This window comes from Lynx canadensis, chromosome B3 (genome assembly GCF_007474595.2).
Source record: "Lynx canadensis isolate LIC74 chromosome B3, mLynCan4.pri.v2, whole genome shotgun sequence".
Lineage (NCBI taxonomy): Eukaryota > Metazoa > Chordata > Mammalia > Carnivora > Felidae > Lynx > Lynx canadensis.
Genome location: NC_044308.2, coordinates 67,495,341 through 67,520,996, shown reverse-complemented (window position 1 = coordinate 67,520,996; position 25,656 = coordinate 67,495,341). Strand labels below are relative to the sequence as shown.

General features: G+C 42.3%; 1 long non-coding RNA gene across 1 annotated transcript; it reads right to left on the bottom strand.

Moving 5' to 3' along the window:
* Positions 1–1,125: 1,125 nt before the first annotated feature.
* On the bottom strand, positions 1,126–5,824 carry LOC115517146. Its single transcript, XR_003969736.1, has 3 exons — positions 5,770–5,824; positions 3,770–4,094; positions 1,126–2,423 (listed from the first exon to the last, which is right to left on the bottom strand). It is a non-coding gene; the product is annotated as an uncharacterized LOC115517146 (long non-coding RNA).
* Between the last annotated feature and the right edge of the window lie 19,832 nt (positions 5,825–25,656).

The window sequence follows — 25,656 nt, the reverse complement described above, 5'->3', positions numbered from 1 at the left end:
CTTAGGGTGACTGACCATCATGGTTTGCTAGAGACTTTCCCAGTTTTAGCGCTGGAAGTCTGCTGTTCCCGAAATCCCTCCACTTGTTTGCCCAGATTGGAGTCTTGTGACTGTGAGACGTGGGGTGAGGCCTGGACTGTGGGTGTTACCTGAGAGTCAGAGCCCTCAGACATCAGACCTCCTCTAGGAGTGTGGCTACAATATAACATCCTTCTTTACCAGGTTCCCAGTGACCCATAAACTGCATGTACTTACTTTTGTCACACAGAGCACTTTGGGTGGTTGCTGGTGAGCTAAGGTCCAAGTGTAATAATGCATATTAAAGCATTTTGTAGTGTATAAAGCACTATTCAGACATAATTCTTTTGGTTATATCATGCTTTCCTCACTGACAGTCCCTGACCCTGCGTACATGTGAATCTTGACTTTGGGAGAGAGAAGGAGCTAATAAATACGATTAATTTAGTCTATTAAATAATAATCTAATACACTTATTAACAATTTAATATATTAAAAATAATAAATATTAAGTACCTCCTGTTTCCACTGAACATTGTGCTAAGTATATTATATACATCATTGCTTTTAATCTGTCTAAAAATTCTGTGAAATAGTTATGCAATTTCCTTAATACAAGAGTTCATTCTCTTTTGGTGTAGACTCAGGGCTGATGAAAGCAGATAAGCCAGTATAATTTACCCGGGCTGGTCTGCTATTTTGCTTATTAACATAAATCCTGTGTGAAAACTACTAGCCGGTCAACCCTTGGATAGGGTGAGGCCCAACCCGTCATTGGTGGCTCTGCTCAAACCTTGAGGTCTAATTTAGAGCCTAATTTAGAGCCACCTTGAGCCATTTGGCACAATCTAGCATCCCAAAAGGTATAGGAATATGGGTTTCACTCTATGGTATTATGTACATTTAAAGGCTCATTTATCTTTCCTTGGTAACTAAAACAGTTTCCAGATAATGTCAACAAAGTTGTTGTACAGACATGATAAAAAATAATTTTCTAAAATATATATTAATACACAATACATAAAATACACAACCTATTCTTTTATTATATTTCATTCAATTTTTATTTATTTACGATCAAGTTTAAATTTTTATCCCAGCATTCATTTTTATTTCCCATTGGATTAAATGTATTTTTTAAATGCAGAAATGAAGTTCATTTCTTACCAGTTCAGCCTTTAACTGTTAGGTTTATTAAAGGCCATAGATTATCCATGATGTATTTGGTATAATAATTAAATCATGATGTTAATCCTGTTTCCACCTATGAAGAGATGTTGTTTCCTCAGGGCACTTGGATCCCATGGTCAAGGCACCAGTTTGCTCATAGAAAGAATCTGAAGGAAGATCTTTTACTGCATGACAACAGCTAAGTTTGAATTATGTTATCCAAAGAAGAAATTTCTCTCCATTAGTCAAAGTGCCCACAGCTTTCAAAGAAACCAATTTTCCATATACTTAAGGACTCTTGTATATACATTCAATACCTTTCAATGAAATTTCTTACCCACACAACGTAGTAAAAAAATTTACAATATTTCTTCCTAAATGTTGTTAAAACACCTTCTTAGACAAATGGATTATAAGTTTGGGCCAAAATTTTGTTTCAAGCTGGCCACAAGGGATGAAACCTTTAAGTGTGCCGATTCAATATTCTCTTTAGGGATTCTATAAAAAAAGTGAATGGTTAATCATTGTTAAACTGGATACAAGAAAAAATCATGTCTGGTTAAAGATTATTAGGCTGGCCAGTCAGCTGGGTGGGTAACCCTGGCTTCCCAGAAGTCCTTAATCTTATTTAGGTCTATCAGGAAATCGCTCAAGCATTTTAACAGCAACACCAATTACATCCCAGAGGAGGTTGTGAATTATATCATGCAAAAAAGTTCTGCCCTAGACCAGGTTTGGGACAATTTTTATTCTCACTGTGAATATAACTTTTGTGCCAAAACATTATCATTGGTTTTTTTGTTCTAAAATAATAATTTTTTTTTCCTTAAAATTTGATTTAAGGTGGTAAGCCCTTTTGGAATAAAGCTATTTCTTACCTTAAAAGAATGTTGTACCCTTTGAAACACATGAAAATTGGACAAGTGCAACTTATTTGGAGAAATAGTAACATTTCATAACAGAAATAGTGCTAAAGTAAGCTACAAATGTAATTTAAAAACAAGCCAGCAGTGTCTAGCTCTACCTACCAATTTCCAAGAAGGCATACCACAAAGGCATGTTAATGTCCAGACCTTGAGAAATTCTATAAGACTCCAAATGGTTTCTTCGGTAAACACCTTGCAGGGACTAGGGGCAGAGAGAGAGAGAGAAGAAAGAGAACCTATAAAAACACTTAAAAGACTTACCAATCAATCACAGCATGTAGACCTTATTTGCATCCTGATTCCAACACACTGCAAAATAAAATTATGACATTCAAGAAGCAGTTGAAAATTTGAACTCTTACTGGAAATATAATGATATTAAGGGATTATTGCTAATCTTTTTTTAAAAAAATTTTTTTTCAACGTTTTTTATTTATTTTTGGGACAGAGAGAGACAGAGCATGAACGGGGGAGGGGCAGAGAGAGAGGGAGACACAGAATCGGAAACAGGCTCCAGGCTCTGAGCCATCAGCCCAGAGCCTGACGCGGGGCTTGAACTCACGGACCGTGAGATGGTGACCTGGCTGAAGTCGGACGCTTAACCGACTGCGCCACCCAGGCGCCCCAATCTTTAAATTGTGACAATGGTAATAAGTTTATATAGAATCAACTTTATGGTGTAGAAATACACAGTGAAAAGTTTGCAGACCAAAGGATATGTCTGGGATTTGCTTCAAAATAATACAAGAGGAAGAGAAGTGGGTGAGGAGAGATTAAATATGATAAGCCTGAGTTGGCAATTATTGAAGCTAGGTTATGGGTATACAAAAGTTTATCATCCTCTGCCTACTTTTGGCATATGTTACAAATGCTCTTGAAATTTTTTTTAATGTTGATTTATTTTTGAGAGAGAAAGAGAGAGAGAGAGAGTGCCTGAGTGGGGGAGGGCAGAGAGAGGGAAAGACAGAATCTGAAGCAGGTTCCAGGCTCTGAGCTGTCAGCCCAATGAGGGGCTTGAACCCATGAACTGTGAGATCATGACCTGAGCCGAAGTCGGATGCTTAAGTTGACTGAGCAATCCAGGTACCCCAGGAACTCTCTTTAATAGAAGATTTAAATAAAACGACGCCAACAGGATTGATTCTCTAAGCTGTTGGTGTTCTCATTGCTTGCCTGGTCAAACTGCTATTCTAGAGCCCACAGCCAGTAGAGCCCTTTGCACAAAAAAGCAGATTGGAGGGGCAGCAATGGCATTACAGTAAGCAGATAGAAGTCAGACCGTAATATGTCAGTGAAAACCTTTCCATTGGGGCACAACGTACTAGAAGAATGAAATGATGGCTAGACACACAGAAAGGCTTGTCACTGAGTGCATTGTAGCGAAGGGGTAGTGCCCATGTCTCTTTGGTATTGCCTAAATACCTATTTCCTGTTTTTTTTTTTTTAATTTAAAAACTTGACGGGGTTTATTAGTTGTGAGTAAAGAGAGGAAAAACAAGTGAGAGAGAACATGGCCTGGGGACAGAAATGTTCTTACTTACTTTAAAAGGTCTTAGGCCTGTTATGGGAAGTAATTAGCATTCCTAATCAAATGCTGGACACTGCATGTGTTACTGAGTTGAGGGCCTCTTCTGGGAAGTGGGTTGGCCACCCACCTGTTGACAGTGTGGAGCAGGCCATCTTCAACCAGGCTTTCGTTTATTTGCCTTCCTCTGTGTCTTCTTTCTTGTAACTTCTTCTTCCTCCTTTGAGTACTCTTTTTCTTTCTTTTCCATACATATTTCTCCCAAGAGAGAATCCTTTGGCTTGGCTTGCAGTAAGCTTGAACAAAAACTCCAATGTTTCTTACGATTTGTCTGAGAATTTACTTTCTTCAGTTTTTTCATCACATAAAAAGAACTCAGTTGTTCATTGGCACATATAAAATACCAGGAATTTTGGAGTTTCAGGGTTCAGCAGCTCAAGGTATGTAGTTGGAACCTTGAAAGGAGTGGGTAGAGAAAAAAAATATGGAGTGGGGGGCACCTGGGTGGTTCAGTCGGTTAAGTGTCTGACTTCAGCTCAGGTCATGATCTCATGATGCCTGAGTTCAAGCCCCACGTTGGGCTCTGCACTGGTGGTGCGAGCCTGCTTGGGGTTTTCTCTCTCCCTCTCTCGGTCTTCCCCTTCTCCACTTGTGTGCACACACTCTCTCAAAATAAATAAATAAACTAAAAAAAAAAAAAAAAAAAAGAATATGGAGGGAGAGGAGCCCAACAGCAAGGCCAGAGGCGGAGACTCTGGAGGGACACAGCTGGGGTGAAATTCTTATGCCTAACATTCAACTTGATGTTCTTTCCTGAGCTGTGTTATTTCTACTGTCCTCCCGTCTCGGCAAATGACAGGCCCATCTTTCCTCTGGCGCAGAACAAACACCTGGGTCTCATCCTTGCTTCCTCTCATTCTTTTGCATCTGCATTTGATCCATCTGCAAACCCTGTTGGCAGACCTTCAGTATATATCTATAACCTATGTCTACTCCTTACCACCACACTGCTGGACAGTGGTTCCCGTCACCAGCTCTAACGTGTGCAGTTGAAATGGCCTCCAAATTCATCATCCAGCTTCTACCTTTGCCACTCTCAGTCTCCTCCCACCCCAGAAGCCAGATAGATGATCCTTCCGAAGTACAGTCAGGTTCTGGCACTCCTCTACTCCAAAGCCTGCAACTGCTTCCCAACTCACTGTGAGTGAAAGTCAGCCATCACACCGACCTACTGGCCTTCACAACACATTTGCAACCCCTCTGACCACATTTTGTCTCTTTCCTCATTTATTCCCACTGCAGCCAAACTGGCCTCAGACTGTTCCTCCTTCGGGGGCTGTGCGCTTGCTGCTCCCTCCGCCTGGGACATCCTTCCCCCACATATGGGCATGGCTTTCTCCAGCACCTCCTCTACTCAATGCAAACGCTCCTTGCTGTAGCCTGCTTGGGTCATGCATTTGAAAAATCAACTCCCCGCCCCGCCCCGTCCCCCAACCCCAGCACTCTGCTTCCCTTTTCTCTACTTTAATTTTCTCTGTGTGTTTATTAGTACCACACACACTCTATAGTGTCCTATTTATTGTGTCTATTCTCTGAGCATTTCCTCTGGAACATAAGCTCCACACAGGCAGAGATTTCTATCTCTTTTGTTTGCTACTGAATCCCCAGAACCTAAACAGGGTGTAGTCTATAGTAGAGGCTCAATAAATATTTGTGAATGAATGAATTCCCCAAACTAAGAAAATCTGGCATGTACAACATTCTTACATGAGTAGAGCTTTGGGGGATGAGGCAAAGTGGCTAAGAGCAGAGGGGACAGGGCAGTGGCTTCAAGCACTGAGGTGCTGAGCTGGTATCACCAAGAGCTTAGTGGGAACAAGACATTTCAAGTGAGAGGTGACCATGGAACTTGAAGCCCTGGGAAGGGCCTTTCTGACCATTCCACAATAGCCTGAACTCTTTTATTTGGATACTTAAGTAAAGGCAGTCATGAAAATTTGGATGTATTTTGGAAGCATCTGGTTACTTTAATAAAATGTGAAGTGACATTTTGAGAAAAGAGACATTTTCTCATACTGGACATTTATATATCTGGTATTTTTGTAGTTTGTTTCTCAGAAAAAGGTTTACCTGTTTGAAATCAGACATCGGGCAGCTTAAATCGGACAGTCAAAGACAATCAAAGCTCTCTATCGCAGACCTGCCAGGCACAAAACACAACCTCCAGTGTTGAAGCTGCGGGGTGGGGGTGGGGTGAGCCGGGGGGGGGGTGCACAGCAGGTGCCTTGGCCTCTTCTGGGGGGGGGGAAGGCTGTGGCGAGAGGGGCGGCCAGCCCTACAATAAGGCTTATTTTATGTCGGCCCAGTTGGCTTGCAGTAAGCACACTATCATAGGACTCATAGAAAGACATGGTTATTTTAGTTGGCACTAAGACAAAGATATGAATTCAAGTATAAAAGCAAAGCCACTCTAGTACATAAACAGAAACAGCACATGCCCCTGCCCTCCCTCCAGCCACTTGTTAATCTCTCCTCAAGGCAAAATCCCGAGTCTACCCTCCCAGTAATCTTTGAACCCAGACATTGCCATTTTCAAGGTCACTCTCCACTCCCACATAAGGGGAAATTGAGGAACGGCCTGAATTCAGTCCTTCAGAGGAATCACCCAGATTCCATGATACCCTGAAGGTATCTGGGGGTGCCCATGTATCCAGGAAGAATACTAAGGCTGACAGCTTGCAGAGGGCTCAGTGAGGTCCCTGGCATGTCTGCGTCTATGTGTGTTAGTGTATAAATCTGGGAGGTGGGATGGGGAGAGAAGAGAAACCGCTTTTTATTTATTTATTCTTTTGATGTTTACTTATTTTTGAGAGAGACAGAGAGAGAGAGAGAGAGAGAGAGAGAGAGAAAGCAGGGGAGGGGCAGAGAGAGAGGGAGACACAGAATCCAAAGTAAGTTCCAGACTCTGAGCTGACAGCACAGAGTCCTATGTGGGCCTCGAACTCACAAACTGTGAGATTATGACCTAAACCGAAGTCAGATGCTTACCCCACGGAGCCACCCAGGCACTCTGAAAAATCACCTTTTAGTTCAGGGCAGCACTGGTCTGGAGCCCAAATGAGATTTGTAGGAAGAGCTCCCCAGGTTCTCCAGCAAGACCCCCAGGAAGAGTGAAGATGAGACCGCTAGGTAGCCAGGAGGCACCGCTGGGCTCTGGCCAACCTTGAAGACAAGCCAGAGGACAAGTTACAAGCAGCAGAAACAGCAGACGTTAGGAAACAGCAACTAGGTGCCCAGTGTCAAGGTCCTGCAGACCAGGGAGCTAGGGGATGTCGTGCTTGGGACTTCTGACCCGTCCTACCATGAGGATGCAAAGTTTTGGAATGACAGCCCAACCCCATGTATATTCATGTATTCAGATGCCATCTTGGGGAGGAGCCAGGAAGTGAGGTGGAAGACGAAGGAATCACCAAGTACCTTTATCTAGAAAGGTGGAGCATTAAACCAGGGGACTCTAAATGGTTGCATTGGGCCACGGTTTAGACCAGATTGGACTTTTAGTTATTTTTCTCCTTGCTACGCAGCAGTTGAAAGTTGACCAAAGATGTTTGTTTACTAATACCAATTTTCTTTTTACTCATCTGATAATAAAAGTGAGTAAATTACAACCTCAAAATATGATTGTCAATAACCCTCTATATAGTTAGTTATATTTGAAAACTTCTGGCCGCTTTGGGATGGTGGGAAGATGGTGGGCTGTAGCCTCACATAGATCTAGGTTTGATCCTGGCTCTTGCATTCTGCTCCCTCCCTGTGGGAACTTGAGCAAGTCACTTAACATCTCTGAGTCACGGTTGTCTGTAAAATGGATTTAATACTGCTGACTAGACTCTTGGTCTGAAATTAAGTGGTGTCTGAATGTAGAGTTGCCCAACGCAGGCTTGTCATGTGGTAAATGCTCGACAAATGTCAATTTTCTTTTCTTCCCACACTGAAAAATTTGCACATTGACAAACTGTTTCCTAGTGAATTGACTCCAATTAACTACCAATAAATTGATCTTAGCATTTGATGGAATCATACACGTTAAAATATTGACACGATGTTATTTTTTATTTTAATCCAGTTCCAACTATGACCTGTAGATGTCTCTGTGAATCTTCCTCTGTACCCAGCTATGACTAAAGGTACAGAAGACAGCTCAGCCATTTGTGTTAATGATTATTCATAAAGCACAGAGGTTGGTGCCTGAGGAAGGAGAGCACTGGTCACTCTGTCTGTCCACTTAACTTCCTCTGTCCCCCACTCCAGGGTGCAATGAGACTTTCCTCAAATCCCTTTGTCCTGCATCCACTCTCAGCCTTAGAGTGGGAGTGTAACTCAGAGCACAGGACTTGGGGTGGAGCAGCCAAGTTCTTGGTGCCCTTCTGACGTTCCCCCAGCTCCTGTTTAAAGCTGTCATGTGTGGCATTGACCACAGGAAGCTGTTCTCTTGCCACGGACAGGATTTGACTTGCATGTTGATTCAGGTAACACCAGCTGAGTAAGGAAGGGCTTCTGCCACGTCTCCCTATTTGGGACAAAACATTTAGCATTTGTTTCAACTCAGCCACGCAACTCACAGCACAAGAAATAACCATTGAAAGGTGAGGGAGAGAGGATTTAGGAAATCATTTGCACGATTATTTTGAAATGACATTTTGTACTCCATGAAAATAGGATTCCTTAGGACCCCATGAAATGGACATAAATACATGTTCCTGGTTTAATGGGCCTGGCCTTTCCTGGGCTGTGTTTTATGTGGCATAAGAGGCTTCTAGTGACTAACGCAATATGGGGCAGTGGTGGGTGAGCAAAGAGAGGAAGGGATGGATCTCCCATCTGCATTTTATTTCATTTTGAAGAAGACGAAATGAAGATTTGCTTTATTCTAGGGTCAGGGCCCTGTGCTTTCTTCTTGACAAATGATTGAGACAATTTGAGTGGAACTGAGTTTGGCATTTTACTTTCTGGATTTCCTCAGCCTCTTTCTGTCTTCTCTTCAGTCCCCTGGAACGTTGGACTGCCTGGTCTTCTCAAGCAACCCTGAGGGGATTGTGAGCAGGGCTCCTTTCCTCATGGAGTCCCAGGCATCTGCTCTGTCCTCCCTGCTGTCGGTCTCTGTGCACAGTGGTGAGTACGGAGGGATTCGCAGAGGAGAGTGAGACAGAATCTGTGGGTCCACTTGCCTTCGGTGGAGGATGATCTCATCTGCTTGGAGACATGAGTGGAAGCTGTTAACCCCACAGGGTATGTTGGGGCTAAGGTACCTGAAGTCAGTCAGGGGATGAGAGGGAAAGAGACGTAATGCTTGCAAATGTGATGAATAAGAGGATGTTAGGTCCGGTTGTAGCTCTGGAGCCAAGGGAGGGGCAGAACCTGGACTCAAGGTCACAGCCTTTGGTGGGCTTGGCTGGGGCTTGCTCTCCATAGGTGTCCTGTGTGTAGGCTACTGTCTGCTCAGGATGCTCCTGGGTTATGCCTGTTGCTCGGGGGCAGTTATCCATAGCACCCCCTTTTACTCTCAAAAGAGTCCCTATTTGGATGCTAAATTACATTGTCAGCCTGCCTGTTCACCTCCCTAGATATTGTGTCAGCATTTCTAAGAGGGTACTATGCTTGTCAGTGCAGTAAAACAAACATAGAGCTTCGAAAGGACCAAGAAGCTGGTCTAGACAGGTCAAGAGCTTTCCGTGAGAGGAAGCGGGCTTCCTAGGTCCTACTGTGCGTTCAGTTTTAATTGTATCCAAATTTCTTTTGATCCTTTTTTCTTTCCTTCTGGCTAAAAAAGGTAGTTTTGGAAATCAGTATTATACTGTAAACTGCTTTCTTACTAGACAGCATATTTAATTATTTCTCTATTAATGGAGAGTCATGATGTTTCCAGTCTATGACCACTACAAACAACGCATATGCATACACATTCTAGTGTACTGTATTTGTTGCCCCATCTGTAAATGAAGAAATCGTAGGATTGGTGGGGGGGGGGGGGTTCAATGAGATAATGCTTATAAGAGCACTTAATATAGTACCTGGTACAGAGCAAATGTTCAGTTAAATTGTCTGTCATAATTATTTAAATATGGATTTCATAAATTATTTTTCCTTCTCTCAGAGAGGTTCATCCCTGGGCCTTCTGACTAGTGGAAATGGTGAACCTATGCCCTTTCAAGGTCACAGGCAGGACCATGGCATGTCTACATAAATTGCCCTCCAAAAGCTTCACTCAGAACCTCACTGAGGGTTCCTGGTGAGGCCTCCAAAGTTCATGTGGTCTAGCTCCGCCTCAGTTCCCAATTTCAAAGTGGCTCTGATGATTTATTCATTTCTGCAGGGGACAAAATACATTTGAATGTTGTCACTGAGATGTTAGACTTCTCTCTCATCTCGAAAGTATAAACTTCAAAACATCCACAGAAGTGGCTGGGAGACGTGGGAGGATGGATGTGCTCCTGGCAAAGGCTCCTGAGCAGGGTGAGGCTAAAGGAGCGGGCCTGCCTCTCCTGTGACGAGAGGTTTGTTTGGAGGGACTCCTGTGGAGACGCGGGTGGCAAGTGGCAGGGTAAAGAGCTGCCTCAACTTTCATGTTTGGAACATGTTTTTCAGATGTCCTTCCCAGCCAGAAGTTATCAATATGACAAAGGGACACCTGTCTGACCTCAAAGGAAGATGACCTCCTGTCCCCTTGATATCTCTCTTACAGTCCAGGGCTTCCAAAAGAGCCATCTCTGGATGCAAACAGATTTTCTCTGTGATGCCTTTTTTTTTCCTTTAAGCTTTGAACAATGTGGCAAAAGATAGAAAAGGAAGCTTTTGCTCCAAATGGACAAGGTTTACCAGAAGAAAAAAAGATCTAAAAAGCTTCTCCGCCACCTGTCCTGGTAAGGTGCAGAGAGGGCTTAACATCATATGAGAAAGCTTGTCAGATAAAAACTCGGCTTGTCAGAATTTTCTCCCTAGTTCCCATCCCACAGAGGCACATCCTGTAGGGTCTCTCCACTGACCGAAACCAAAACGCAACAAGGCCAACTAACTCCAAACAGGGTGGGTAGGCCTGAGAGTTTACGGAGCTATTAAAAACTAAGAGAAGATGCTGATTCTACCCAACAAAGAAACTGGAAACATTTCAGGAGTCGGGGGGGTGGGGGGAAGAGGAACAATGATTTAAGACTTATTACCCATGTTCAATTCTGCCTATGTTCGGAAGACTTATGAAATTAAAAAAATGAAAATATAGAACGCATTTTAATGAAAACAAATTAGTATGTGGTTACTGTGTGCCGACTTAGTGCAAAGCCTCTATTGTTCAGGGCCACAGGAGTGACAGATGGTACCGTTACAGACTGAATGTCATATCCCCCCCCCCCCCCCCCCCCCCCCCCCCCCTGGCAAAGATCATATGCTAACATCCTAATCCCCTATGTGATTGTATTAGGAGGTGGGGCTTCAGGGAGGTAATTAAGTCCTGAAGGTGGAACCATCATGGATGGCATTAGTGCCCTTATTTAAAATAATTTTTTAAAATGTTTATTTATTTTTGAGAGAGAGAGACAGACTGTGAGCAGGGGAGGGGCAGAGAAAGAGGGAGACACAGAATCCTAAGCAGGCTCTGGGCTCTGAGCTGTCAGCACAGACCCCGACGCGGGGCTGGAACCTACAAACTGTGAGACCATGACCTGAGCTGAAGTTGGACACTTAACCAACTGAGCCACCCAGGCGTCCCTCATTAGTGACCTTATTAAGATGAGACATGAGAGCTTGCTCCCTCTCCTCCCCACCATATGAGGGCACAACAGCAAGAAGACAAGTCACCTGCAACCCAGGACGAATGTTCTCACCAGATACTGGATTTGCTGGCACCTGATCTTTGACTTCTAGCCTCCAGAACTGAGAAGTGTTTGCTGTTCCAGCCAACCAGTCTGTAGTAATTTGTTAGCGTAGCCCAAACTAAGACGGCACAGATGAATTAAATCCACCGACACCCACAACAAACATTGAATTTTGGCTTTTAGTTTTAATTTTCTTCTCAGCCAGAGACTCTAACACAAGTAAGCCAAACCACTCTGAATTTCAGAAACTTTCTTTTCTATCTCTGTCATAGGGAGTTATGAAAATGGCTATTGAAAAATGTGAGCAAAGGGAGAGGCAACAAGACTCATCTGACCACACTGTAGATACCTGTGGAAAGCGGGGGTGACACCAGCTCAGGGTGAGAGACAAACTGCAAATTGGGCTCTTAGCCTTACCTTTGCCTGAAGGGGAATGGGGACCGACTTGGTAGGGGCCAGGCACTGGGACAGTTGCAATATATACATTTGCACTTAATCCAACAACAGCCCAGTGAAGTAGAAATTCGTATCTCTGTCTTACAGAAGAAATTAGAGTTCTAAGTATCATGGTCAAAGTCACACATCTAGAAGTGGTGGGACCAATATTTGAACAAAGAAGAACTGAGGTTCTTCTATTTGCTCTGTAATTTGAACTGACAGATGGTTCTGAAAGGTTCTGCAGGGTGGGAGCCAGAACTGGTGCTTGGGCAAACCAAAGCCACAGGACCTCTGGCATCATGGTGTAGGAATCAGCAAAAGAATTAGCTTTGTTAGGCAGGAACAAATCATATGCAGAGAGGAGGAGAGACCAGAGGCTGCTGAGGGAAAGGTTTACGTGCAGGATTTACAACTCCAGATGCACGAATCTCCTGCCCAGACCCACTAATGAAAATTGCCAGCAATTTTTGTAGAGCTCCCCTTGTGATTCTGCTGTGCGACAGTTGAGCGTCCTGAAGTAGCATAAAGTAGGATTCTGTTCCTTGCCATTTTACAATCCCACACTGCCCCTTTGTGCTTTCTACTACAGTTTATTATATTTCCTTTTTTTTTTTTTTCCAACGTTTATTTATTTTTGGGACAGAGAGAGACAGAGCATGAACGGGGGAGGGGCAGAGAGAGAGGGAGACACAGAATCGGAAACAGGCTCCAGGCTCTGAGCCATCAGCCCAGAGCCTGACGCGGGGCTCGAACTCACGGACCGCGAGATCGTGACCTGGCTGAAGTCGGACGCTTAACCGACTGCGCCACCCAGGCGCCCCAGTTTATTATATTTCCTAAGCATAGAAATATAGCAGTTAATTCAGGAGCAAGATAACAAAGAGAAAGGGAATGCAAAGAAGGAATCTGAGGCAATGGCTTATCTCCTCCCAGACCAAGTAAACTGACATTTTTGCAGATATGTTTGTTCAACACTATCAGAGTTTGCTGAAGGAATGTAAAATCTCTTCTCCTGGATGGTTGCAAAGAGGATATATTGCCACCTGCCAGCAGGACTCTGTCTTCTTGGAACATTCTTCAGAAAATCTAAACTAATCCTTAATGCTTGGGAAATGTGAATTTGTATTTAAAATTTTTTTTTTAAAATGCAGTCAAGTATCAAGTCTGACCTCAAGGTGGGTGCAGAGGGGCAGAGGTGTACTCAGTGTCTTGGTGGCATTCAGGCAAAACATACTTAACAGCTGTAAAGAAACCAAGAAGAGAGGGTTAGGAAGACCATAAGTGAACATAAGCTATTAGTGGTTTTGTCCTTTTCATGGCTTCTATCAACTTAAAAAATATTTTCAGGCACAAAACCTTCTTTTCTTGGTAGGATAAAAATACAGTACTCACATTCCAAACAAGGCGTTCTAAAAAAATTAAAAAATAATAATAAACATAGTGAAGCACAAACCATTAGAAAACCGTCTTTGTCCCTTGACCCATACTTTGCTTTGAATTGGATATTTTGTGATTCAGGGGACAATTAGGTGGTTTATGAATTTCCCGGATCTTTGTTGCGATGGGCTGTGGAACAGAAAATGATCTATCCGAGTTAAGGCCAGTACAGGTCTTACAGGTCTTACAGTTGAAGTATCCTTGAGCTTTAAAAGATGAGAAGTTGAGTATAGAAGAGTCTAGTCAGTTCATTCTGCAATCCATTGGGAACGGTGGCAAAATACGCATTAGTAAGAGAAGTTGAAAAATTTGAATTTTCAAGTTTGAAGTATGATTTCAGGTTTTGGTGTTTTGTCAGGTACTTAGTGAATATACCAATGAGGATAAGGGAACATCCACTTATTCAAAATATTATTCATAGAACAACTCGTCCATGCCAGGCACTGTGCTCAGCACTGAAGAGGAGAGAGCCCTCGCCTAGGTGGTCTGTTTTATTCTCTCCAGGATTCATTCTTTAGGACAACAGTCAGTTGTATTTTTCAGAACAAGCCTTTACCCTTGAGTTATGTGCTGTCACTTATGGCCTGATACAGAGCTACTAATAGCTCTGAGGGTACCCTGCCTCAACCATCTATCCAGGAATACATCTGCTTCACCAAGTATCCAAAAATATGACTGAGGCTCCTGTTCAGAGTACTAAGTCTAGGGTTCATGATGGAATTTTCCATCCTGAAGAAGAGCTTAAATCTTAATTAGGTCTCCTCTGTGGTTAAAACAAAACAAAATTAAAATCAACCTATAAAGTTATCAAAGTACTTTGATAATAGTACTATACAATATAAAATCTATATTAGTCAAATTACCGTTCTCACTCATGGCCTATGAAGTTTATATATAAATTAAAAAAAAAAAGTTTCCTGCCACTTGAAGTAAAGGCATAGTAAGAAATCAAACCAAAGCATATCTGGAAAAGCCTACCTGGTGACTCTTAGGATCCACAACTGACATGGAGTCAAAGAGGTCAGTGTGATATCTCAGCCTGCTAAAAAGAAAGTCACATTAATATCTGGGAGGGGTGCCTGTGTATGGGTGGAAGCAGGGTGGGACTGCGGGTTAGGGAGAGCAGCAATTATAGTCCTTCGTCAAGTCAGGGGAAACCCAGTGGAATTCGGGGCCGTGTTTCCAACTTAAGAGATTTGCCTCGTCAGTTTTTCAAGAACATTGTCTAAGTTGGTGGCTTGTTTATTTATATCTTGGATTTACGGATCAACTTTCCTCCAGAAGGGCTCTCTGCTAAATTTGAACATAGTTTAGATTTCTTCTTCCTGTCAAGTCTCCTACCTCAAAAGAGAGCCTTGTTGTCCTGCTGTGTGTAATGATGGCATTTGTAACCCCATTTGACACGTACATTTATTGTTGCATATTCATGCATGTTTTTTGGACGAAAATTGAGAAGAGATTGACAACAATTTTCTGGTGGACACAATGTGTTCTTTCTTGCTCTGTAATGTGTTTTTCCATTTGCTCCCTGCTCCGCCTCTTGGGGAAGATTATTTTCCTTTCTCATCACCTGTGTTTCCTTCTCGGTCTTTCTGGCTGCTCATCTGGGCTGTTTTCCACCTTGCAAACGTTTAAACAACTCACAAATTCAAACTTCTCTGGTCACAATTTTGAAATCACAAATTAAAAGGGTCTGTTAGCTCAATAAACTCTCTTCACTTTAAAAAAAAAAGTAAAAATAAAAAAGGATTAACAGGCACCTGGAAGAGAGCTTTATATCTTGGCAAGAAAAGATTAGGCTTTTCTCAAAGGCATCATGGGATTTAGTGAAGAAAAGATGCTATAGAACTGGCCAAATATTAATAATGAGATGGCCAAAGCCATCCTAATTATTTGTATGTGTCCATGCATGTTTGTGGGCCCAGAGAGAGCTAGTAGTTAGGGGACCTTGCACTATAGTTCACAGGACTCTGCTCTGCTGTGTGGATGCAGCTGCCAGTAAGACTCTTCCTCTGTAATGATTTCCCACTCCTCTTTACAGAAGGTAAACTTCTAGGCTTTTAGACTTCTAGAATATTGGAGACTTCTAGAACATTCTGTGGTTGGGTTACCATTCTATAAATTAAATACCATGTGTGCTCATGCTTGGGAGAGAATTGGTCGCCACACTGCCAAATGCTTAACTTTCATTTTCTTTACTAGATTTACATGAGTTTCTGAGAACAATGGGAACCTCCAGGAGGGAGCCACTTGCCTTGTGAAAATGTCACTCCTTACTTCTACATGGGAAGCCTGGGCCATCCAGGCTCTTGCAAGCCTTTTGACACCAAGCCCTCTGTGTCCTCCTGGTAGCAGGTACATTCAGGCTGAATCTGCAAGTGGGCCAAATCAGTAGAAGAACAAAGTCCACAGAAGCTGATTCCTCAAGAAAAGGGTTACTGAGTGGGATATGTTTTGTCTTTATATCCCTAGCGCCTAGCATAGTGCCTGGCATGGAATAGATACTTAAGAACAGTTTGCCAAATGGCTGAATGAATTTGAATGACTGCTTTCAATGGCATTGCCAATGAAGACAGTTGGCTTGACTGCCTTGTGGCAAAAAAGAGGACCTTTTGAGAGAATCCTAGGCCTCATTAATCTATCTATACAGTTAACAAATACAGGTGAGTACTTCTTATGTCACTGAGCACTTTTTTGAAATCACCTGGTTCATTTGTACTCTCCACCTACCCAACTGGGCCTAGAATGTAAGTTCCAAGAGAGAAGGGACATTGCTTGTCCTGTCCATGGCTCTACCTTTAGCTCTTAGAATGGTGCTTAGGGACAGAGAGGAGCCCTCAAAATGTGACAGAATTTTCTGCTGACTAGTATTGCCCAAGTTGCAAATGGCTCCAAATCATTCCATGTACTGAAACCGAGTGGTGGCTTGGGGAGGTGGCTCTTGTGTTGGGCTTGGGATCTTCTGTCACGGGCCACATTTTCATCTGCTGATGAGCCTGGCTTCCACCCCCATCCAGGTTCTGAGCTGACCTGCATCCCATACCAGCTCACTGGATTGGAGCAGGTATACAAATTCTGCAGGTTCTCCATATTTTCTCAAAGTTCAGTTTTTAAGATACAGAGTCTAGCATTCCTTTGTTTTAGTCACTTCTGTTCTTACCATATTTCAAAAAATCCATAAAATGCCAGAGTTCAAAGGTGCAACTTCTCTCAAGTCGAAAAATGCTTGACTAATGTCTTTGACAAAACCGTTTTCTCTGTGCCGCTGGGTTAGGATGGGTCTCATAAACCTCCCAGACTTCAGGCTCAAAAAGAATAACTTCCAGACTGCAGGCTGCCTGCAAGATTTCCCCAGGCCTCTGGAATGTCCTTTATTTTCTAGTTGCTTCCTCAGTCTCAATTATGAACCTACTTTCCGTGACAGAGAGGGAGAAGCTAAGAGGGTGAAAGATATTTGCATAAAATGCCACGGTTTACAAAACTATTTCATATGTTATCTTTTAAAAATCTTTGCCATTAAACCGTGAAATATGTGTCATCCCAATTTTAGAGATGAGGAAATAGGGGCTGACCGAGGTTAAATAAGGCATTGACCATTATGTTAGATGTTATTTGAGCCCAAGTCTCTTAGATATGACCCTCCATGTCTTTCTACTCCTAAGTATGTCATAAATGAGTCTCCAAAGTTTCCTAGGTTTTTTGTTTGTTTCCTGGTTACTCCCCTGTGGATATTGTGGTTCCCCAAATTTGTTAAGCTGGTTCACATCTTTAGGCCTCTATACATTGCCATGCCCTCTGCCTAGAAGAACTTGACCTCTCCTTTATTAAATTGTTTAGATAACTCCTGTTTATCCGCCCCCCCCCCCCCCCCAAATCTGAGCTCAAGACATGACAGCACAAGGCTGAGTCAGCCGTGGAATCACACTGTCTGGGTGCAAATTTTGGTGGTGCCATTTACTCGCTGTTAAACCTGGTGTGGTAGCTTAACCTCTCAGTCTTTAGTTTTTCCATCTATATGATGGGGAAATTTTTAATGTTTATCTTCAGTTTGCTGCTGCTCCCCCACCCTCCAATTTTATTTATTTATTTATTAAAGTTTATTTATTTATTTTGAGCATAAAGGCTGGGGAGGGGTAGAAAGAGAGAGAGAGAGAGAGAGAGAGACAGACAGACAGACAGACAGAATCCCAAGCAGGCACCATGCTGTCAGCACAGAGCCTGACTCAGTGCTCGAACTCATGAACCATGAGATCATGACCTCAGCCGAGATCAAGAGTCGGACGCTTAATCAACCGAGGCACTCAGGTGCCCCAAATTTAGAATCATATTACCAATCTCCCCTGCTTCTCTAAAATTGCTTCTTTTTAAAAAAATTTTTTTTCTTAATGTTTTTATTTATTTTTGAGACTGAGAGAGACAGAGCATAAGCAGGGGAGGGGCAGAGAGAGGGGGAGACACAGAATCTGAAGCAGGTTCTGGGTTGTGGACTGTCAGCACAGAGCCTGACGTGGGGCTCGAACTCACAGAGTGTGAGATCATTACCTGAGCTGAAGTCTGATGCTTAACCCACTGAGCCACCCAGGCACCCCTCTCTAAAACTGCTTCTTGATCATCCTGGAGTTCCCAAAATATCACCCATCCACGGAGAGAGGGAAATGGAGAGAACTGAGGGCAGGGGGGGGAGGGAAGAGAGAAGAGTATAGAGTAAATAGAGAAAAACATCAGATATGGAGAAAACTTTGCCAGCTGAAGGGAAAGAAAGAATATTAAATGTATCAGTGTAGTTCTGGGAAGGGTTGGGGAAAGTAGAAGAGAAAAATAGCTAAAAATGACACCGCCTGTCCTGGCAGACATGTCCTGGCTCAGAAGCATCTGCTCTGCATCCAGGAACCAGCATAGGGATCTGGAACCCAACACAGCAGCTCTGAGGGAAAAGGAAAATAAGAGACGAGCTGGCTTGAGATGGAAGGAGGATGACAGGAATCATCTTTGTATAAATCCAAGTGGCAGTTGAGATGTATTTATGTTTTCAGGAATTAGTGACTTTTGTTTTTTTGAAAAAAAAAAAAAAAAAAAGGACAACACGTTTTTTTTATACACTTCTTTTGCTTAGCAACAAGACCCACAAAAGGCATGTGTTCAGCCAGGATGTCAGTTGCTCAGCTCATTAAAATATTAAGTGAAACATTGATGACAATTACATAGCACAAGCCTTTTTGTCTGCCAAAGTGTGCCTTTCAGTGCATAACAAAGTAGGTCAAAAGTTTGTTTTGTTATTTTATTGTTTCTTTTTATCTTAGACTTTTGATGGAGTTTCCTTTTAGTAGGTAAAATGGTTGTCAAGTTTGGTGGAGATAATTTGAGGACAGGGACACTTCAGTGACTTAGATATCTACTTCTGGATGACAAAGAAAGGCTCCCTGAACTTCTCTCTGAGATGTCATCTATTTAAGAAAGATTTCTTTGGGCCTCTGTATCCTAGGTCTTGTGTTGGAAATACAGTATTGAACAAGATAGATACCGACCTCATCCTCATAATGATACCTTTAGCTCCTACTCAAGTCTGTTTATCTGGGCAATACCTTATGTTCAAAGCTCTCTCCCAAACACATAAAACATACATTTCTTAAGTCTTCCTCTGCCAAATTCTGCTATGAGAATTGAGTGTTGGTAGTCACTGAGATATTGATGGGAAAGGACAGTTATGTAAGTCACCTTCCCGTTGGCATTTGTATTTGGAATATATAAAAGTATACTCCTAGAATTACACAAAGCTTTAACACACAGGACCGATTTCTTCAAGTGGGGCTTCAGGCATACATGCTTTCATTTATGTGGTACTCCCATGCGCGTACCCTTATTGTGATGGGTATAATATAGAGTTAGCATTTATGGAGTGCTTACTAAGTACCAAGGAGTGTGTTAAACATTTTCAATGAACAAACTCATTTCATCTTTAAATTCTATAAAATGTGAAGGACTGTAAGGGATCTGAGATTTTGCTTTATTGGCAAACTTCTGAGGCCTGGCAGAAGACATAAGCTTCCTGAGAACGAGACAAAGGACTTTATCACTCACGACTCAGGCTAAAGCATGAGTTTCAGCATATTTGTGTAGTTCTTCTGGCCCCGCAGTTCCATGGAGATGCCAGCATACACAGTGGTCTGTGTTGTAGGAGCCCTAAGAGGAGCCCTAAGCTTAGTAAACTTAAATCTTTTATCATAGACAGTAGGTATGCCTGCCCTTTGCTTTGAGGGAGACACTATTTCTGTGTCCCAAGGCTGTTTGCTATACAAAATCCTCAAGAAGGTAGCCTAGAACAGAGGGCAGTCAGTGTCTCCGTAAGATATGTAGCAATACGAGAGACTTACGGAGAACTCATGTACCAAAAATAGACACTGTGAACATCCTCATATTACACTAATGAGTCTATGACTTAGGGAGGGTAAGTGACTTGCTTAAGGTCATTAAATTAGTACACATGTGACTAGCATTTGAACTAAGCAGTCTGATTCCAGAATACATGCTCTGCATGAGTAGTGTTTTAGTTTACGTCTCCTGGAAGCTGAATTTGTGGGTGTGCCTAGGAGGTATTTGGGTACACACCAAAAGCTAAACTTGTCTGGATGGCACCTCTTACCCACTTATTAATTTTCATGTTTTAAACCATCATGCCACTGAATTAAATCTGATGTGTACACAGATAGGAGTTTTGTGTTACAAAAAAGGTTGACCACCTCTGCCTTGGTTGAGTTTGGGTAAATTGCTTAACCTCTTTGATTCTCTATAAAATAGAAATGACAATTCTTTCCTTTCCATCAGTATTTCTACATAAAATCAAACAAAAACCTCCTTTGACCTTACATTTCTATTCTGTTATCACCCTATGTCCTACTTTTCTTTCATAGCGAAACTTCCTAAGAATTGTCTCACAGTTGTCTCTACTTTTCCATCTTCCCTTGACCCTATAACAGTGTGACTTCTATTCTTATGACTTCCATGCATATTATTTTCACTAAGGTTACCAATGAGTGCCTTCTGGATAAAACCAAAGAACATTTCTCAGTTATCTCTCAGCAAAATCCAACATTGTCAATCACTTTCTCCTTGAAACACTCTTTTCCTTTAATATTTATTCATTTTTGAGAGAGAGATGGAGTGTGAGGGGGGAGGGGCAGAGAGAGAGGGAGACACAGAATCTGAAGCAGGCTCCAGGCTCTGTGCTTCGGCACAGGGCTCAAACCCACAAATCGTCAGATCATGACCTGAGATGAAGTTGGATGCTTAACCGACTGAGCCACTCAGGTGCCCCAAACACTTTTTTCCTTTAGTTTCCAAAAATTTGCCTTCTACCTTCTTGTTGCTTCATTCTCTGTTTCCTGTGGAGCCCTTCTTCTCCTTGCCCTTTGCATGTGTTGTCCCACAAGGTTCTATTCTAGAGCCTCTCTTTCTTTCTCTACAAATCTTTTGTACATCTTATGTATTTTCATGTTTTCAAGTACCACCAACCACATATGCTGATGAATCCTCTATGTTTATCTTTTAGGCCATACTTTTTCTGAGATTCAAATCCACACACACAACTGTATCCCAAATTATTTCCACTTGCTTGTCTGACAAGCATATCCCACAACATGTCCAATAAAACTCATTATCCTTCTGCCCATATTAGTTCTTCTGTATTAATGACGGAATCTCCATCCACTCACTAGCTCAAGCCAGAAACATGGACATGATCCTTTCCCTTTCTTTTACCCTCATCTCTCATAGTCAACCAACCATGTCTTGTTGAGTATTTCTTAAATACCTTTCTTCTCCATGTCAATGGCCATTTTCTAAATTAGACCACCATCATCTCTCATCTCAATTACTACAACATTCTCCTCGTCAACCTCATTGATTAGGCTTGCTGGCATTCTTCAACTACAATTGAACTGATCACATCATTTGCTTGATTATAATCTTTCAATAGGTTTACACTGTCCTCCAGCTCAAGTTCAAGCTATTTACAATGACCCTTTGTGATGTGGACTCTGCTCACCTCTCCAGCCTCACCCTTCCCTCTCCCTGTTGTTCTCCCATACACTTGATGCTCCATTGAAACAGAGCTTCTTCCGGTTCCTCAGGTGGGCCATGCCCTTTCTCACCCTGGGCCCGTGTGTACTTGTGATCCTCTTAGCTGGAAAAGCGCTTCCCACACTTTTCACTCATTTACATCTATATCTGATCTATAAAGCTCCTGCTAAGTGTACTCCCTGTATGCTCTGCTCTGTATTTACCCGATCATCACATTTGCTACATTTGCTGCATTATAATTGTCTATTTATCAGTATCTCTCACTACAATAAACTCTGTGAAAGCAGGGGCCTTGTTTGTTTCACAGGTATTCCCTGTTCTTAGCAGAGCCCAGCACACAGTAAGAACGCAATCCACATTATTTATTGAATAAGCAAATGTATGGAAATCACACATTAGCTTGTTTAGTAAGTGCTTCTCTTTAGCCAGAATTAGTAATAGAACATTAGAATTTTTAAAGTGTTGGGATTACCATGGGTATGATCTACACCATTGTTTTCTGTCTGTATTTAGGAGCCCTGTAGCCCCACTGGGGGAACTTAGTGGCTTTCAAAATGGAAGGAGGGGAGGGAGGGAGGACAGAATGGTGAGAGAGACTCATTGGGCAGAACTCTGGGTCCCTACATGGCTTTAACCAGGGAAGCTCAGAATTTTTTTTGTTTTATGCACTGGGGTGGCATATTATATTTTATATGGGGGGGGGGGGGGGAGGAAAAAATGAAACCAAAACCTTGCTATAAGTAGACTATCAAAACCTGTCTTATTTTAAAGATGGTTCTATAGTTACATAAGGAAACCATTAAACATTTGCTTTAAAAGATATAATAAAGGCAGGAGTGCCTGGGTGGCTCAGTCAGTTGAACATCCAACTTCGGCTTGGGTCATGATCTGATGATTCATGAATTCGAGTCCCACATTGGGCTCGCTGCTGTCAGCACAGCACCCACTTTGGATCGTTTATCCCAGTCTCTCCCTGCCTCTCCCCTGCTCACACTCTCTTTCTGTCTCAAAAATAAATAAACATTAAAAAAATAAAAGGTATAATGAAGGCAGATATTGTGGTCACTACAGCACAGGATATACTGGTATTACCAAGAAAGGGTATATTGTCCTCTTAAAAACTCTCCTGATATGATCGGGTTGTATATCCATAGCTTTATGTCTCTTAAATCAATTAAATTAAATCATACTACCAACTGACATCTGATTATTAACAAGACTGAGAATTTTCTTTACTATTACGTTCCCTTCTGGGTATTTCTATTGTTTTAGAAAACTGTACCTGCATACAGTAGGACTTTTTGCTGAGCAGACAAGGAAAAACCTAGACAATCAGACTTTTAAAAATTAAATTAAACCTAGTACTAGTAATTTGCAATACTAATCTGCTACTTCTGCTGATGCTTGGACAGGGGTTTTGTACATTATATTTCCCTAGTGAAATTCTGCCTATATCTTCATGTCCCACTTTCCTAACATTGGAGATGGCAACATGTTAGACAAAACTATTACTGCTGTGAGAGAAGTTTTAGGAGACAAATATTTTTCTATCATTCATTCAAAAATATTTTTTGAGAGTCTGCTATGTGCCAAGCACCTGCAACATTTTCTAGTGTTTGGAGATATATGAATGGAACAAAAAAATAAGGCTCCTGCTGTTATAAAGCTTATACTGGGATGGAGGAGAGAGAGAGACAGTAAATAAGGAAACAAATAAACAACATAATTTTGAAAAGCAATGAGCTGTATGAAGCCAGAAAAATGATAATGTGCTGGGGATTGGCATTCTGGGAGGGTGGGGGTGCAGTGGGACTGCCGAAGCCAAGTGGCCTCTGAGCTGAGCTGAGTGATGGGAAGGAACCATCCATGTGAGGAAATAAGGACAGAGCCTTCCAACTGAAGGGAGCAGTGACAGAAAATGTCCACCCGGTACGTCTCCCAGAGATCCTCTAGTGGCCAGAGCCTGAGGTGGAAGAGAGGTGCCAGGCCTCCCTAGGCCTCTTCAAACACCCGGGCCACATGGTTTGCTGGGAAGGCCCACAATTGCCCACATATGTAGGAACATCATGGAAAAATGAGTGAAGAAACAAAGAGGAGGAGAGTTACCTGAGTTCTTTTAGAAGGAATTATGTGTTTTGGTAAAATGTCTATCTTTTCATTTTAAGACATAAAACCAAAATAATCTTAAAAATGAGGGGCACCTGGGTGGCTCAGTCGGTGAAGCGACCGGACCCACCAACTCTTGGTTTCGGCCCAGGTCGAGATCTCCCTGGCTGGTGAGTCCCCACATCAGGCTCTGTGCTGACAGCCAGGAGCCTGCTTGGGATTCTCTCTCTCTCTCTGTGCCCCTCCTGCACGTGTGCTCTCTCTTACTCAAAGTAAATAAAGAAACTTAAAACAAAAACAAAAACAAAAACAATGAAATCCCCCAACAACAAAACATGCCCCTAAATATTATGGGAATTTAATTGGAACATGTGCTCATCTCACTTGGCCACTAGAGAGCAGCATTGCCCATCAAATGTATGGGAAGAAAGTCGCTTCAGACTGCCGTTTAGAGGGAGAAAATCAATCCCACAAGTACATCTCTTCTCCCATCTCGGTTTCCCGTTTTTAACTCGATCTTCCCCATAATCCATCCTTTAACTTCCTGCCATCCCCCTCTCCAAGAACACCATCTCATTGTTCTGGCTAAGCTTTATGTTGAGAGAAAAACCTCTGACTCACAGGGAAAGATAAAAGCAGCACATTTAACATGGTTGAAGTTGTTTTGATCCTAGTTTCAGGGTAGACTCTGGGCAACAATGGGAGTCTCCAGGGCCTCTGGGCAGTGGTTGGCTCATTCTGCCCAGTTCTGAAGCATCAGGCCCATTGTTTGCTGGGACAGTTTACCATTTTTAGCCTAGGGAACAAGGAGCTTTGTTCCTTCTGTGTATTGTTAGATTGGTGGTCAGCTGGTAGGTTTAGTGGCCTCCTTGGGCTTAGGGACCTTGCTCCTTTCTTTCTGAGCAGCCCCAGCTCTGGCCACCAGCTGGCAGGTTTCTTGTTCTACATTTTAGCTTTCTTTTCAAATTGGGGACTTTTATGAAAACTATGCAGGAGAATTAGATCAACAAGGGAAAAAAAGAAGTGATAACATTTTACCTGTAGCTGCACAGGCAGAGTGAACATAAGATTTTTACACATGATGTAAGAATTGTATGCAAATGAAATGTGAGAATTTATATTATGGACCGTTTCCTTCTAAAGAAGGCTTTGAGGTGCACATCACAATGCATGCAGAGTAATTTATTCCTTCAGTATATATTGAGTGCACTCCATTTATATGGAAACCAGGGGTATATAGGTGAACAAGGCAGACATGGGTCATACTGTTATGCAGCTTCTTTCGTAATTAAAGAAGGGTATGAATGAGATCAGAAATCATACAAGAAAGTAAGTGTGTGTGTGTGTGTGTGTGTGTGTGTGTGTGTGTTGGGAGGTGATGCAGAGCTGGAAGAATCTTAAAGATCACCATCTCCAATATACCATCATTTTACAGAGGAGGAAATGGTGGTTCAGAAATATTGTGACTGATTCAGAGATGAAACAATTAGCTTATTTGAGCACTAAATTTCCTCTGAGCAAACTGGGAAACACTCTGGGTTACTCAGCTGTGAGCACTTGGTGAAAGGAAAGTGAAATGTCTGGAAAGGGGGGCCATTAATTTATGGAGGAATAATCATATGGATTCTTAGAGCATGGACATGGAGGCACAATGAAACATTCTTCAAATGACTACTTAAAATTTGACATAATGTAATCTAACGACATAGGATAGAACCAAAAGAATCTGGAGAAATGTTTGACTGTTTTAAAGTCCAGCATTGAACAACCACTCAATGAATATGATTACTCAAACTCTTCCAATGAACCCACTCCCCCCATCAGGCTGCCTGATCCAATTGGCTTATGTATGTATGTATTTATTTATTTAATTTCTATTTTTTTAACGTTTATTTATTTTTGAGAGAGAAAGAGAGCGAGCGAGCACGTGAACAGGGGAGGAGCAGAGAGAGAGAGAGAGGGAGATACAGAATCTGAAGCAGGCTCCAGGCTCTAAGCTGTCAGCACAGAGCCCGACGTGGGGCTCAAACTCACAATCCGTGAAATCATGACCTGAGCTGGAGTGGGATGCTTAACTGACTGAGCCTCCCAG